At 42.8% G+C, this 13,843-nt stretch overlaps 1 protein-coding gene across 4 annotated transcripts in view; it reads left to right on the top strand.

The window, feature by feature from the left end:
• Window positions 1-13,843, top strand: part of LOC121276465 (ankyrin repeat and IBR domain-containing protein 1-like) — a 145,926-nt gene that overhangs the window by 8,221 nt on the left and 123,862 nt on the right. For 3 of the 4 annotated variants that reach the window (XM_041184899.1, XM_041184897.1, XM_041184900.1), the window contains exon 2: window positions 6,839-6,950. The exons of the other annotated variant lie outside the window; for it this stretch is intronic. The gene's annotated coding sequence lies outside the window, so the exon portion shown is untranslated. The remainder of the gene's footprint in view (window positions 1-6,838; window positions 6,951-13,843) is intronic. 4 annotated transcript variants of the gene reach the window in all.

Raw genomic sequence — 13,843 nt, forward strand, 5'->3', positions numbered from 1 at the left:
AGCAAAATTTGACGCTGAGCCACATAAGGAGATATTAGAGTAGAGGACTAAGTTTTGAGCATCTTAAAGGAAGAAAGGGGAACAGGAGAAAGGAAGGAATTCTAGAGCATGGACTACGTTGTTTCTACTGGCGTGATTAAAAGTTGAGTTAGCAAGTGTTGAAGTAAAATAATTGAGCAACAGGTGAAGCTAGCTGTTTCACACTGCTAACATGCAGTAGCAACACAAGCAGTATTCACCACTAACAGGATGCTGCCAGCAAGCCAAAAAGATGTTCTGCCTACAACACAAATGAGTAATGTGGCATATGGATTTCAGTGCCAGCATGATGCTAGGTATGTAAGCTGTATGTCCCAGAAGACTGGTCGAATGTATCAAACAGTATGTCCCTTCCGCTGTTCACAAACGGCGAGGTACAGACCATACCCAGCCAGCCTGTGCTTAAAAATCTCAAAACACAGTGTCCAACATTAGATGTGATTCGCCGTGTGATTCATCATTGGACAACTTTTGCTAAATAATCCTCGGTGTGCTAAGAATTGCACTGACAATTTAAGATTGTCATTTGGGCTCACATGTGGTGCATTTGCATGTACTGGAAGCTACGTATGGTAATACACAAGGTCCTGTTCTTTGTAGATAGAAAGAACTTGTACACATATTGTGCCTGTTTCAGCTAAACAAAATAAGTGACAGCTATTCGCTGGTTCACTTCTCAGGGTAATGCTTTGACCAGTCAGAGTCAGACTGCCTGTTTTAAATTTCAAACAATGCTTGGCGGTTAGGTGCCATCAGCTGGTCCCAATATCCCAGGAATCTGAAACCCTCCCCTTCATACCATCTCTTCAGTCACGTATTCATCCAATATATCCTGTGATTTCTACTCTGACTAGCACGTGGCACTGGTAGTAATCCTGAGATGACTACCTTTTGAGGTCCTACTTTTCAACTTACTTCCTAACTACCTATATTCTGCTTTTAGGACCTCCTTTTTTTTTTTACCTATGCCATTTGTACCAATGTGCACCATGATCACTGGCTGTTCACCCTCCCCTTTCAGAATGTGCAATAGCCGCTCTGAAACATCTTTGATACTAACACCAGGGAGGCAACATACCACCCTGTTGTCTCATTTTTAGCCACAGAAACGTCTATTTATTCCCCATACAATTGAATCCCCTATAACTATTGCATTCTCACACTTTTTACTCCTCCCCTGCGCAGCAGAGCCAACCATGGTGCAACAAATTTGGCTGTTGTTTTCCCTTGAGAGGCCATTCCCCTCAACAGTATCCAAAACGGTATATCTGTTTTGCAGGGGAATAGCCAAAGAGATTCCTGCACTGCTTGCCTAGTCGTCTTGCTGTGCCTCATGGTCACCCATTCCCTTCCTGCCTGTGGACTCTTAGCCTGTGGTGTGACCACCTCTCTAAACTATCATGCTGTCCACGAAACTCTCTGCCTCGTGGATGCTCCACAGTGTCCCCAGCCACCACTCCAGCTCCAAAACCTGGGCTCCCAGGAGCTGCAGCTGGAGACACTTCCCGTACACGTGCTGGAACCGGGCACTGGAAATGTTCCCGGCTTCCCGCATAGAGCAGGAGGAGCACACCACGGCTTTGAGCTCTCCTGCCATGAATTACTCCTTTAAATTAAATTAAACCTTTTGGAAGATACTTAATGTCAAATAATATCAATTACTCTAGGGCCCTTCTTCCCTGCTCCTCATTGTTACAGAATATAGCCCTTACAAACGATGAACCGCAAAATAAGATCTTAAAAACTATAAGCGATAAAAGTATTAAATACTTACCTGACCATACTCACGGTACTCAAAGGATCACCTCGTTCCTTCCTCACCGAACTTCCAAAGCAGCACTTCAGTGCAGACTGTGATGCTGACTGCAGGACACTCTTCCCAGACTGCTTCACAGCGGTGCTGAGTGCAGGACACTCTTCCCAGACTGCTTCACAGCGGTGCTGAGTGCAGGACACTCTTCCCAGACTGCTTCACAGCGGTGCTGAGTGCAGGACACTCTTCCCAGACTGCTTCACAGCGGTGCTGAGTGCAGGACACTCTTCCCAGACTGCTTCACAGCGGTGCTGAGTGCAGGACACTCTTCCCAGACTGCTTCACAGCGGTGCTGAGTGCAGGACACTCTTCCCAGACTGCTTCACAGCGGTGCTGAGTGCAGGACACTCTTCCCAGACTGCTTCACAGCGGTGCTGAGTGCAGGACACTCTTCCCAGACTGCTTCACAGCGGTGCTGAGTGCAGGACACTCTTCCCAGACTGCTTCACAGCGGTGCTGAGTGCAGGACACTCTTCCCAGACTGCTTCACAGCGGTGCTGAGTGCAGGACACTCTTCCCAGACTGCTTCACAGCGGTGCTGAGTGCAGGACACTCTTCCCAGACTGCTTCACAGCGGTGCTGAGTGCAGGACACTCTTCCCAGACTGCTTCACAGCGGTGCTGAGTGCAGGACACTCTTCCCAGACTGCTTCACAGCGGTGCTGAGTGCAGGACACTCTTCCCAGACTGCTTCACAGCGGTGCTGAGTGCAGGACACTCTTCCCAGACTGCTCCACAGCAGGGCTGACTGCAGGACACTCTTCCCAGACTGCTCCACAGCAGGGCTGACTGCAGGACACTTCCCAGAGGGATTCAAACAAAGTCCTTGGAAGGAAGCATTCGAGGACTTTGGAGAGAAAAGGGAAGCTAGAGATGGACAGTAGTTTCCAAGAACAGAGAGTTTGAGGCTTGGTTATTGAGGAGGGGATGATGGCAGATTTGAAGGCGATGGGGGAAGAGTACCTGAAGAGAGAGAGTCATTAACAATGTCAACTAGCATGGGAGGCAGGAAGGGAAGTTGAGTCACGAGTACATTAGTAGAAATAGGATGGAAGAAATTGGAACATATTGAAGGAAAAGATTAGGTTAAATGCTCAAGTCAGAGTATGGGACTTGCATTGGCACTATCTGGAGAGAGCATGTAGATAGTTTGATGCTATGAATAGAGTGTATCAGAATAGAGGCGTATTAGTACCATGTGTCAAATAAGCCACTTGCGTATTTACCGAATCACAGAATTCTAACGGCACAGAAGGAGCCCAACATGTCTGCACTGTCTCTCCAAATGAACATTGTGACTGAGTGCCATTGCCCTGCCTTTTCCCCATACCCCTGCGCATTGTTTCTATTCAAATAGTTATCTAATGCCCTCTTGAATGCCTCGATTGAACCTGCCTCCACCGCACTTCCAGGCAGTGCATTCCAGACCTGAACCTTTTCTCACGTCACTTTTGTTTCTTTTGCAAATCACTTTAAATCTGTGCCCTCTCGTCTTGATCCTTTTACGAGCAGGAACAACTCCCTATCTACTCTGGCCACCTCCCTCATGATTTTGAACATCTCTATCAAATTAAATAGTCCCAACCTCTCAATCTATATTCATAACTGAAGTTCCTCATTGCTGGAACCATTTTTGTCAACCTCTTCTGCACTCTCTACAATGAATTCACATCCATCCTTGAATGTGGGGCCTAGAACTGTACATAGTACCCCTGCTGAGGTCTAATGAGTGTCCTTTATAAATTCAGCATAACTTCCCTGCTCTTGTACTCTATGCCCCTATTAATAAAGCCCAGATTACCAAATGCTTTATTAACTGCTCTCTCCACCTGCCCTGCCACCTTCAATAACCATTGTACATATACACCCAGGTCTTCATGCTCCTGCAGTACCTTTAAAATTTCACGCCTTATTTTATATTGGCTGTCTGTTCTCCTTACCAAAATGCATCACCTCACAACTTCTCCACATTGAACTTCATCTGCCACCTATCTGCCTACTCCTCCAACTGGTCTATCTCCTTTTGAAGCTCTATATTGTCCTTACAGTTTACAACACTCCCAAACTCCCTATCATCCACAAACTTTGAATTGCCCCCTGCACACCAAGATCTAAATCATTAATGTATATCAGGAAAAGCAAGGACCCCAACACTGACACCTGGTGAACTCCACTACAAACCTTCCTCCAGCCCAAAAAATATCCATGAACCATTACTCTCTGCTTCCTATTTTTCAGCCAATTTTGTATCCACGTTGTTACTGTCCCTTTTATTCCATGAGCAATAACTTTTCTCACAAGTCTGTTTGGCACTGTATCAAATGTCCATGTACACCACATCAACAGCATTATCCTCATCAACCTTTTCTGTTACCTCTTCTAAAAAACTCCAAGTTAGTTAGACACGATTTCCCCTTCAGAAATCCATGCTGGTTCTCCCTTATCAACTCATATTTTTCCATGTGATTAATAATTCTATCCCAAATAATTGTTTCTAGAATCCTGCCCATCACTGAAGTTAAACTGACTGTAATTGCTGGGCTTATCCTCACAACCTTTTTTGAACAGGGATGTAATGTTTGTAATTCTCCAGTCCTCTGGCACGTCCCCTGAGTCTAGGGATAACAGATTATGGCTAGTGCCACTGCAATTTCTACTCTCTCTTCCTTCAATATCCTTGGATGCATCTCATCCGGACCTGGTGCCTTGTCAACTTTAAGTACCGACCGTCTATTCAACACTCCCTCCTTATCAATTTTGAACTCTTCTGGTGACAGTTTCGTCGCCTGTCATCATGGCCTGGTTGCATCTACCCTCTCGAGTACGTTAGTGTGACTAACTTTCTACACAGAGGAAAAATAAGAACTTGGATTTATATATTGCCTTTCAAAAATGCAGCATGTCCCAAAATAGTTTTTTTTTTTATTCATTCACAGGATGTGGGCTTCACTGGCTGGGCCAGCATTTATTGCACATCCCTAGTTGCCCTTGAGAAGCTAGTGGTGAGCTGCCTTCTTGAACCGCTGCAGTCCATGTGGTGTAGGTACACCCACAGTGTTGGTAGGAAGGGAGTTCCAGGATTTTGACCCAATGACAGTGAAGGAACGGCGATATATTTCCAAGTCAGGATGGTGAGTGACTTGGAGGGGAACTGCAATGTGGTGGTTCCATCTGCTGCCTTTGTCCGTCTAGGTGGTAGTGGTCGTGGGTTTGGGAGGTGCTGTCGAAGGTGCCATGGTGAATTCCTGCAGCGCTTCTTCTAGATGGTACACATTGCTGCAACTGTGTGTCAGTGGTGGAGCGAGTGAATGTTTGTGGATGTGGTGCCAATCAAGCAGACTGCTTAGTCCTGGACGGTATCCAGCTTCTTCATTGTTGTAGGAGCTGCACTCTTCCGGGCAAGTGGGGAGTATTCCATCAGGTTCCTGATTTGTGCCTTGTAGATGGTGGACAGGCTTTGGGGAGTCAAGAGGTGAGTTATTCGTTACACGATTCCTAGCCTCTGACCTGCCTTTGTATCCACAGTATTGATATGGCTAGTCCAGTTCAGTTTCTGGTCAGTGGTAACCCTGAGGATGTTGATAGTGGGGGATTTGGTGATGGTAATACCATTGAAATCAAGGGGCGATAGTTGGATTCTCTCTTGTTGGAGGTGGTCATTGCCTGACACTTGGGTGGTGCAAATGTTACTTACGACTTGTCAACCTAAGCCTGGCTATTGTCCAAGTCTTGCTGCATTTGGACATGGACTGCTTCAGTATCTGAGGAGTTACGAAAGGTGTTGAACATTGTGCAATCATCAGCGAACATCTCCACTTCTGCCATTATGATGGAAGGAAGGTCATTGATGAAGCAGCAGAGGATGGTTGGGCCTAAGACCCTACCCTGAGGAACTCCTGCAGTGATGTCCTGGAGCTGAGATGACTGACCTCCAACAACTACAACCATCTTCCTTTGTGCTAGGTATGACTCCAACCAGCAGAAAGTTTTCCCCCAATTCCCATTGACTTCAGTTTTGCCAGGGCTCCTTGATGCTGACTCGAACAGATGCTGCCTTGATGTCAAAGGCAGTCACTCTCACCTCACTTGACAGCCAATAAAGGTTTTTTTGAAGCATGGTCACTGTTGTAACGTAGCAAACACAGAATCCCACAAACAGGAATATGACAATGATGAAATCATCTATTTTTGTGATGTTGATTGAGGGATGGAATACTGGCTAGGGCACCAGATCACAACCCTTGTTCACAATAATGCTGGAGGGCAGGTGGGGCCTCTGTTTAATGTCTCATCCGAAAGACAGCACCTCTTAATATTCCACTAGCGAATCAGCCTAGATTGCTGTGCTCAAGTCCAGGAGTGAGACATAAACCCTCAACTTTCTGACTCGGAGCTTCGACTGCTACCAACTGAGCTACAGCTGATAAGGATCCAAGACTTTTAATATGTAAATGGTACAGGTAGTAAATGAATTATCCATTATTCTTTTCTAGGCATCTTAGTTATGCAGAGTGAGAGTGTTTCGGGATTTTGCTGCCTGTTCACTTCATTAAGATGTGACATTGTTCCTTCTGAAATTGGTTGGCCCCTGGAGTTGAAAAAGCAAGGAAATGGGCAATTTTTTTAACCATAAAAATTGTCCTTATGCCTTTTCCTTTGCAATGGTCCTTGAGGTCTACCACTTGTTCACAACTTTTGGCTATCTGTTTTAATGGTATGGATTTTGCAATGAAAGTAATGGTGAGGCTATTGGTGGTCACTCACTATTATTAAAAAGTCAATTGGATGCTAATTTCTGGTGACCACGCACTTGCTAATTGAATACAGAAATTGGGATGTTGCTGTCTTGAGTTACCCTGCTCCTTCAGAAGCTTTACTATAACATTACCTTGCCAAGAGACTTGCATTTAAATAATTATGTTGATAAGCAGATGCAATGTATAATAAGTTGTACAATTATGAAATGTTTCTGATATTTTTCTTTTAGGTGCCAGCTGCAATCTTTAAACTAGCAAACATACTCCTTCAGGTTAAACTGTCGGGCCAGTGTCTCTTGCCAGTGTCATCAATGTGGCCCTCTGACAAAAAGTTGGCAGAAGGTGTGTTTCTGTGGGACAGGGCATTTTTGTACTGCTATTCTTCTGTACAACTGAGATGGAGAGCTCTGTTCCAGCAAAGTGTTCTTGCCTAATAGCCTAGTTACGGATTATTTATCTGCTACATTGCTCAGGGCTATGTAACCATATGAACACATGTTTATTGTTTTCATTATATTCCAATATCTTCTAGCTTTCAAAAGCCTTTTAACTGATGTTCCTATCTGTTGTTCATATATCTTGTCACTTCATGAATTCCTGCTTTGTGTAAAATAACTGGCTTTGTAAGTAAAGCATTTTGGGATTTTTAGAAACTTGGTAAGGTGGGTAAGTCGATAAGGATCGAATACCCTTTGCTCTTGTTGAAGAAAAATAGTAAAATGATATTGCAATCAGATCCTTGCTGTTTGCATAATCAGGAATGCTAATGTTGGGAATTGTAAATACTAAATCAGTAACATGTTCAGAATGCACAAAATAAGTAGGCAGTTTAGCCAACTTATAGGCAACAATAGTGTTGTATGAACTGTAAAAAATCAGTGACCTAAGTTGGTTAAAAAAAAAAGCTTGTGTATATTGTGAGTGTTCGGTTCATTACTGGCAACGTAACTGAACCAACGTTCATTAAAATGATTATATTTTCTGCTACCAGAAGCCACTAGTGATTTATTAGCCTTAAGCATACTTTAGCACAACTGGCTTTGTTTTGGTCCAGCATTTGCTAAACCAGTGAAGAATATGGAGTCTGAGACCTCTCTGGATAACTGACCAGACTAATGGCTGCAAGTTATTTCTATGCACTGTGTATTGAACTCCTTGAGCACTGTACCAGTGTATGTTGACCCTGTATGCTTGGGAATGTGAAGGTAAAGGGGGGAATCTCTCAATGCTTTCTTTGACCATTTTATATAACGGTCACAATCGCTATGTCAGTTTGGTTTGACCACGTTAAGTTTAATCAGCTGTGCGGTACCAAAACTGCCCACAAGTTCACGATCATCCAGGCTACGTTTTTAAAAATGGAATCCTCCAGTTACATCTTAAAACACCATTCCATGTTCTATCTATCCATGTCTATGAATAAATGCAAGAAGCTCATGATCCCTTCAGCACTCAGATAAAGGCCATACTTTATGGTCCTTCGGATAGGAAAGTATGTTGTAAAGAGGACATAAAGAGGTTGCAGATGGATATAGATAGGTCGGGTGAGGGGGCAAAAATATGGCAGATGGAGTATAATGTGGGAAAATGCGAAGTTGTTCACTTTGGCAGGAAGAATAAAAAATATTACTTAATGGAGGATGGCTGCAGAATTGAGGTACAGAGGGATCTAGGTGTTTGAGTGCATGAATCACAAAATGTTAATATGCAGGTACATCAAGTAATTAAGAAGGCTAATGGAATGCTATCCTTTATTATGAGAGGAATTGAGCATTAAAATAAGGCAAAATACTACGGATGCTGGAAATCTGAAACAAAAACCAAGTGCTGGAAAAACTCAGCAGGCCTGACAGCATCTGTGGAGAGAAAGGCAGAGTTAATGTTTCAAGTCCGTATGACTCTTCTTCAGAACTTGGACTCAAAACGTTAACTGTCTTTCTCTCCACAGATGCTGTCAGACTTGTGATAAAAATAACGGTGTTATGCTATTGTTATACAAGGCATTGATGAGACCACATCTTGAATATTATATGCAGTTTTGGTCTCCTTATTTTAGGAAGGATGTAAATGTATTGGAGGCAGATCACAGGAGGTTTAATAGATCGATACCTGGAATGAGTAGGTTGTCTTATGAGGAAAGGTTAGACAGACTGGGCTCATTTCCACTCGAGTTTAGAAGAGTGAGGGGCGTTTTGATTGAAGCATACAAGATCTTGAACAGTATTGACAAGGTGGACGTGGAAAGGATGTTTTCTCTTGTGGGTGAGTCCAGAACTAGAGGGCACTGTTTTAAAATTATGGGTTGCCCTTTAGGACAGAAGTGAGGAGAGATTTTTTCTTTCAGAGGGCTGTGCGACTTTGGAACTCTCTGCCTCAGAAGGCGATAGAGGCAAGGTCATTGAATATTTTTAAGGCAGAGATTAGATTCTTGTGATGCAATGGTATTAAAGGTTATCAGTGGTAGGTGGGAATGAGGAATTCAAAAGACAAACAGATCGGCCATGACCTTAACGAATGGCTGAGCAAGCTCAAGGGGCCGAATGGCCATTTTCCTGTTCCTTTTTCATATGTTCCTATCTGTTTTCATTGCTCATCAAGCCAAATCTTCCCCTGAACTTTATGGATGACTTGGTTACTGCTCTTTAGATCATATTGCCACTGAAGTTTTTACCCCAAAATTATGCTCCGTACCTCTGCAATTTCCGCCTTGCTTCCCTCAGCATCCTCAGACGCATCCCATCTTTTTGGTAGCTTAACAATTTTATGTGCAGCCAGCCTTTCTAATACCGCCTCTTGATTAATTTTTAGCCTATCAAGTATCTCAACTATATCTTCTTTCACTATGCCATTGGCAACATCTTTCTTGGTAAAGACATATGCAAAGTATTTGTTTAGAACCTCAGCCATGCCCTTGGCCTTGATGTGTAAATCCCCTTTTTGGTTCTTAATTGGTCCCATCCTTCCTGTTAGAATCCCTTTACTATTTGTATACCTATGTAAGACTCTTAGATTCCCTTTTATATTAGCTGCCAGTCTCTTTTCATACACTCTTTGCTGTTCTTATTTCCTTTTCCATTTATCGTGAATTTTCTCTATTCAGCCTGGTTCTCAGTTGCCTTATCAACTTGGCATCTGTGGTATACCCTTTTCAAACGTATGAACTTGGAGCAGGCGTAGGCCACACAGCCCCTGAATAAGGTCATGACTGACCTGATTATAACCTCAATTCTACATTTCCACCTATCCCTAATAAACTTTCACTACCTTCCTTATCAAAAATCTATCTACCTCTGCCTCAAAAATATTCAAAGACTCTGCTTCCACTGCCTTTTGAGGGAGAGAGTTCCAAAGACTCTGCCCCCCCCCCCCCCTTGTACAAGGACACCAATACTGTACACAGTACTCCAGATGTAGCCTCATCAATGCCCTGTATAACTGAAACATAACCTCCTTACTTTTGCATTCCGTTCCCCTCATAATAAATTATAACATTCTAGTAGCTTTCCTAATTATTGCTGTACCTTCATACTAATCTTTTGCAATTCATGCACTACGGTGCCCAAGTTCGTCTGCATCTCATAGCTCTTCAATCTCTCCATTTAAATAATATGCTTTTTTATTCTTCCTGCCAAAATGGACAATTTCACATTTGCCCACATTAAACTCCATTTGGCATAAATGTTTTCTGCAAATCCAACTACAGTACATCCACCAGTCCCCCTTTATCCACAGCACATATTACTTCTTCAAAGAACTCCAATAAATTGGTTAAATGAGTTTTTCCTTTCACAAAACCATGTTGGCTCTGCATGATTACCTTGAATTGTTCTTAATAGCTTCTAACATTTTCCCTATGAAAGATGTTAAGCCAACTGGCCTGTAGTTTCCTGCTTTCTATCTCCCTTCTTGAATGAAGGAGTCACATTAGTTATTTTCCAATCTAATGGAACCTTTCCTGAATCTGGTGAATTTTGGAAAATTGAAACCAACGCACCAACTGTCTCACTAGCCACTTCTTTTAAGACCCTGAGATGAAGTCCACCTGGACCTGGGGGCTTGTCAACCCACAGCTCCCAACAATTTGATCAGTATCACTTCCATGGTAATTTATAATTTTCTTGTTCCTCTCTCCCATTTCCTGATTTACAGCTATTTCTAGAATATTATTTGTATCCTCTATAGTGAAGATCGATGCAAAATACCTGTTCAATTCATTTGCTATTTCCTTATTTTCACTTATTTTCTGCTTCATCTTGCTCTCTTTCTCCATCTGAAGGACTCTGGCTTTGGTTACCCTAACTCTCCTTCTCGTATATAATGAGTACTTTGTATCTCTGTTTACTAAGGACGCTGACAAATATTGATAGAAACAGAGATGGTAGAGATAATGGAGGGAGTGAAAATTGATAGGCATGGTGTACTGGAAAGTCTGGTAATGCTTAGAATGGATAAATTGCCTGGTCCAGATGGCTTGCATTCCAGAATGCCAAAGGAAGTGAGGATGGAGATTAAAAAAAGGGCTTGCCATAATCTTCCAATCTTCTCCAAATATAGGGGGAGTGCCAGAGGATTGGGAAGTGAGAAGTGTTATTCAAAGAATGCAAAGTTATTCCTAGAAACTACAGGCCAGTCAGTTTTAAGATCAGTGCTGGGTAAAATTTTAGAACTAATGGTCAGGAAAAAAAATAACAGGCAATTGGCAAAGTTTGAATTAATTATGGAGAGCCAGCATAGATTTGTAAATGACAGATAGTGCTTGACTAATTGAACTTTTTGATGATGTAAGAAAAGGTTGAAGAAGGGACTGGGGCGGATGTTGTCTATGTGGATTTTAAGTAAGCATTTGACAAAATACCATAGAAAAGGCTGGTTAACATAATAGGCTCTCTTTGAAAAGGAGGGTCATTGTCAACTTTGGATGAAAAACGGGCTTAAGGACAGAAAACAGTCGTAAATAGTTGTTTTTTCAGACTGGAGCTTGGTAGTGGTGTTCCTCGCGGGTCAGTGCTGTAACAACTGATCTTCTCCAAAATGACTTAGATATTGGAATACAAAGTAAAATTTCAAAATTTGCTGATGATACCAAACAGTGAAGGTGATACCAATCCACTGCAACAGGACAAAGGCTAGCAGAATGAGCACTCAAGTGGCAGAAGGAATTTTATAACAAGGTGTGAGGTGATGTGTTTTTGGCAGAAGGTAGGGGTAAAGTCAGTACAGTGGCACAGTTCCAGAGTGTACAGGGACAGTGGGACTTGTGGGCTTATATGCAAAGATCTTTGAAAGTGTCAGAACATATTGAGAGAGTAGTTCCCAAAGCATATGGGATCTTGGACTTCATAAACAGGCATCAAGTACAAAAGCAGGGAAGTTGTGCTGAATGTTTCTCGAGTTCTGGTTAGGCCACAACAGGAGTATTGCATCCAGTTCTGGTCACTGCGCTTCAGGAAGTATATGAAGGTCCTTGAAATGCTACACTGGAGCTTCACCAGAATGGTTCCAGGGATGGTGGGTTTTAACTACAAGGTTAAGTTGGAGAAGCTCGGGTTGTTCTCCGTGGAACAAAGGAGATTGATGGGAGATTTGATAGAGGTGTACAAGATTATGACAATTCAATAAGGTAGAAAGAGAACTTCCCATAAGCTGACTATAGAAAGACTAGGGGACTAAGGACTAAGATCAGATGTGGGGGTGATTCTTTATTTATTCTTTTATGGGATGTGAGCATCACTGGCAAGGCCAGCATTTGATGCCAACCCCTAATTGCCCTTGAGAAGGGGTGGTCAGCCATTACTTTAATCACTGCAGTCCATCTGGCCTGAGTATTCCCACAATGCTGTTAGGAAGAGAGTTCCAGGATTTTGATCCAGGGACAATGAAGGAATGGTGATAGAGTTCTAAGTCAGGGTGATGTGCAGCTTGGAGGGGAACTTTTAGGTGGTCTTCCCATTTGTCTACTGTCCTTGTCCTTCTAGGTGGTGGGAGGTCATGGGTTTGCAAGGTGCTGTCGAAATATAGAAGCATATTGTGTACAAGCTGCTCCTACCGTGGGTCGGTGTTGGAGGGAATGAATATTTAAGTTGCTATATGGGGTGCCGATCAAACGGGCTACTTTGTCCTGGATGGTGTCTTAACTTCTTGAGTGTTGTTGAAGCCGCCCTCAACCAAATGTAGAATGTTCCATTACACTCCTGACTTATACGAACTAGCAGCAGGGGTAGACCACACAGCCTTTCAAGCCTGCTCTACCATTCAGTAAGATCATGGCCTGCGCCCGATAACGTTTCAACCCCCCTTCTTAATCAAGAAAAAATCCAACTCTGCTTTAAAAATATTCAAATATTCAGCTTCCACTGCTTTTGAGGGAGAGTGTTCCAAAGACTCATGACCCTCTGAGGAAAGAATTTCCCCATCTCTCTGTCTTAAATGAGCGACTGCTTATTTTTAAACAGTGACCGTTCTAGATTCTCCCACAAGAGGAAACATCCTCTCTACATCCACGCTGTCAAGGTCCTGAGGAATCTTGAAGGTTTCTATCAAGCCACTTCTTACTTTACTAAACTCCAGTGGATACAAGCCTAGCCTGTCCAACCTTTCCTCATAAGACAATCCACCCATCCTGTTATTGGTCTAGTAAACCTTCTCCAAACTGCTTGTAACACATTAACATCAATCCTTAAATAAGGAAACGAATACTGTACACAATATTCCAGATGTGGTCTCACCAGTGCCTTGTGTAACTGAAGCATAACCCTCCCCCCCCCTACTTTTATATTCAATTACACTTGCAATAAATAATATTCTATTAGCTTTCTTAATTACCTGCTGTACCTGCATACTAGCCTTTTGTGATTCATGCACTAGGATACCCAGGCCCCTCTGAATCTCAGAACTCCGCAATCTCTTTCAATTCAGATAATATGCTTTTTTTGTATTCTTCCTGCCAAATGGACAATTTCGCATTTGCCCACATTATACTCTCATTTGCCAGATCTTTGCCCACTCACTTAACCTGTCTATATCCTGTTGTAGTTTACTTACGTCCTCTTCACAACTTAGTTTCCTACTCATTTTTGTGTTGTCAGCAAATTTAGCAATCATACCATCTGCCCCTTCATCCAAGTCACTTATATAAATTGTAGAAAGTTGAGGTCCCAGCACTGGCACTGATCCCTGTGGCACACCACTTGTCACATCCTGCCAGTCAGAAAAAGACCCATTATGCCAACTGTCTG

This window comes from Carcharodon carcharias, chromosome 3, assembly GCF_017639515.1.
Source record: "Carcharodon carcharias isolate sCarCar2 chromosome 3, sCarCar2.pri, whole genome shotgun sequence".
NCBI classification, from domain to species: domain Eukaryota; kingdom Metazoa; phylum Chordata; class Chondrichthyes; order Lamniformes; family Lamnidae; genus Carcharodon; species Carcharodon carcharias.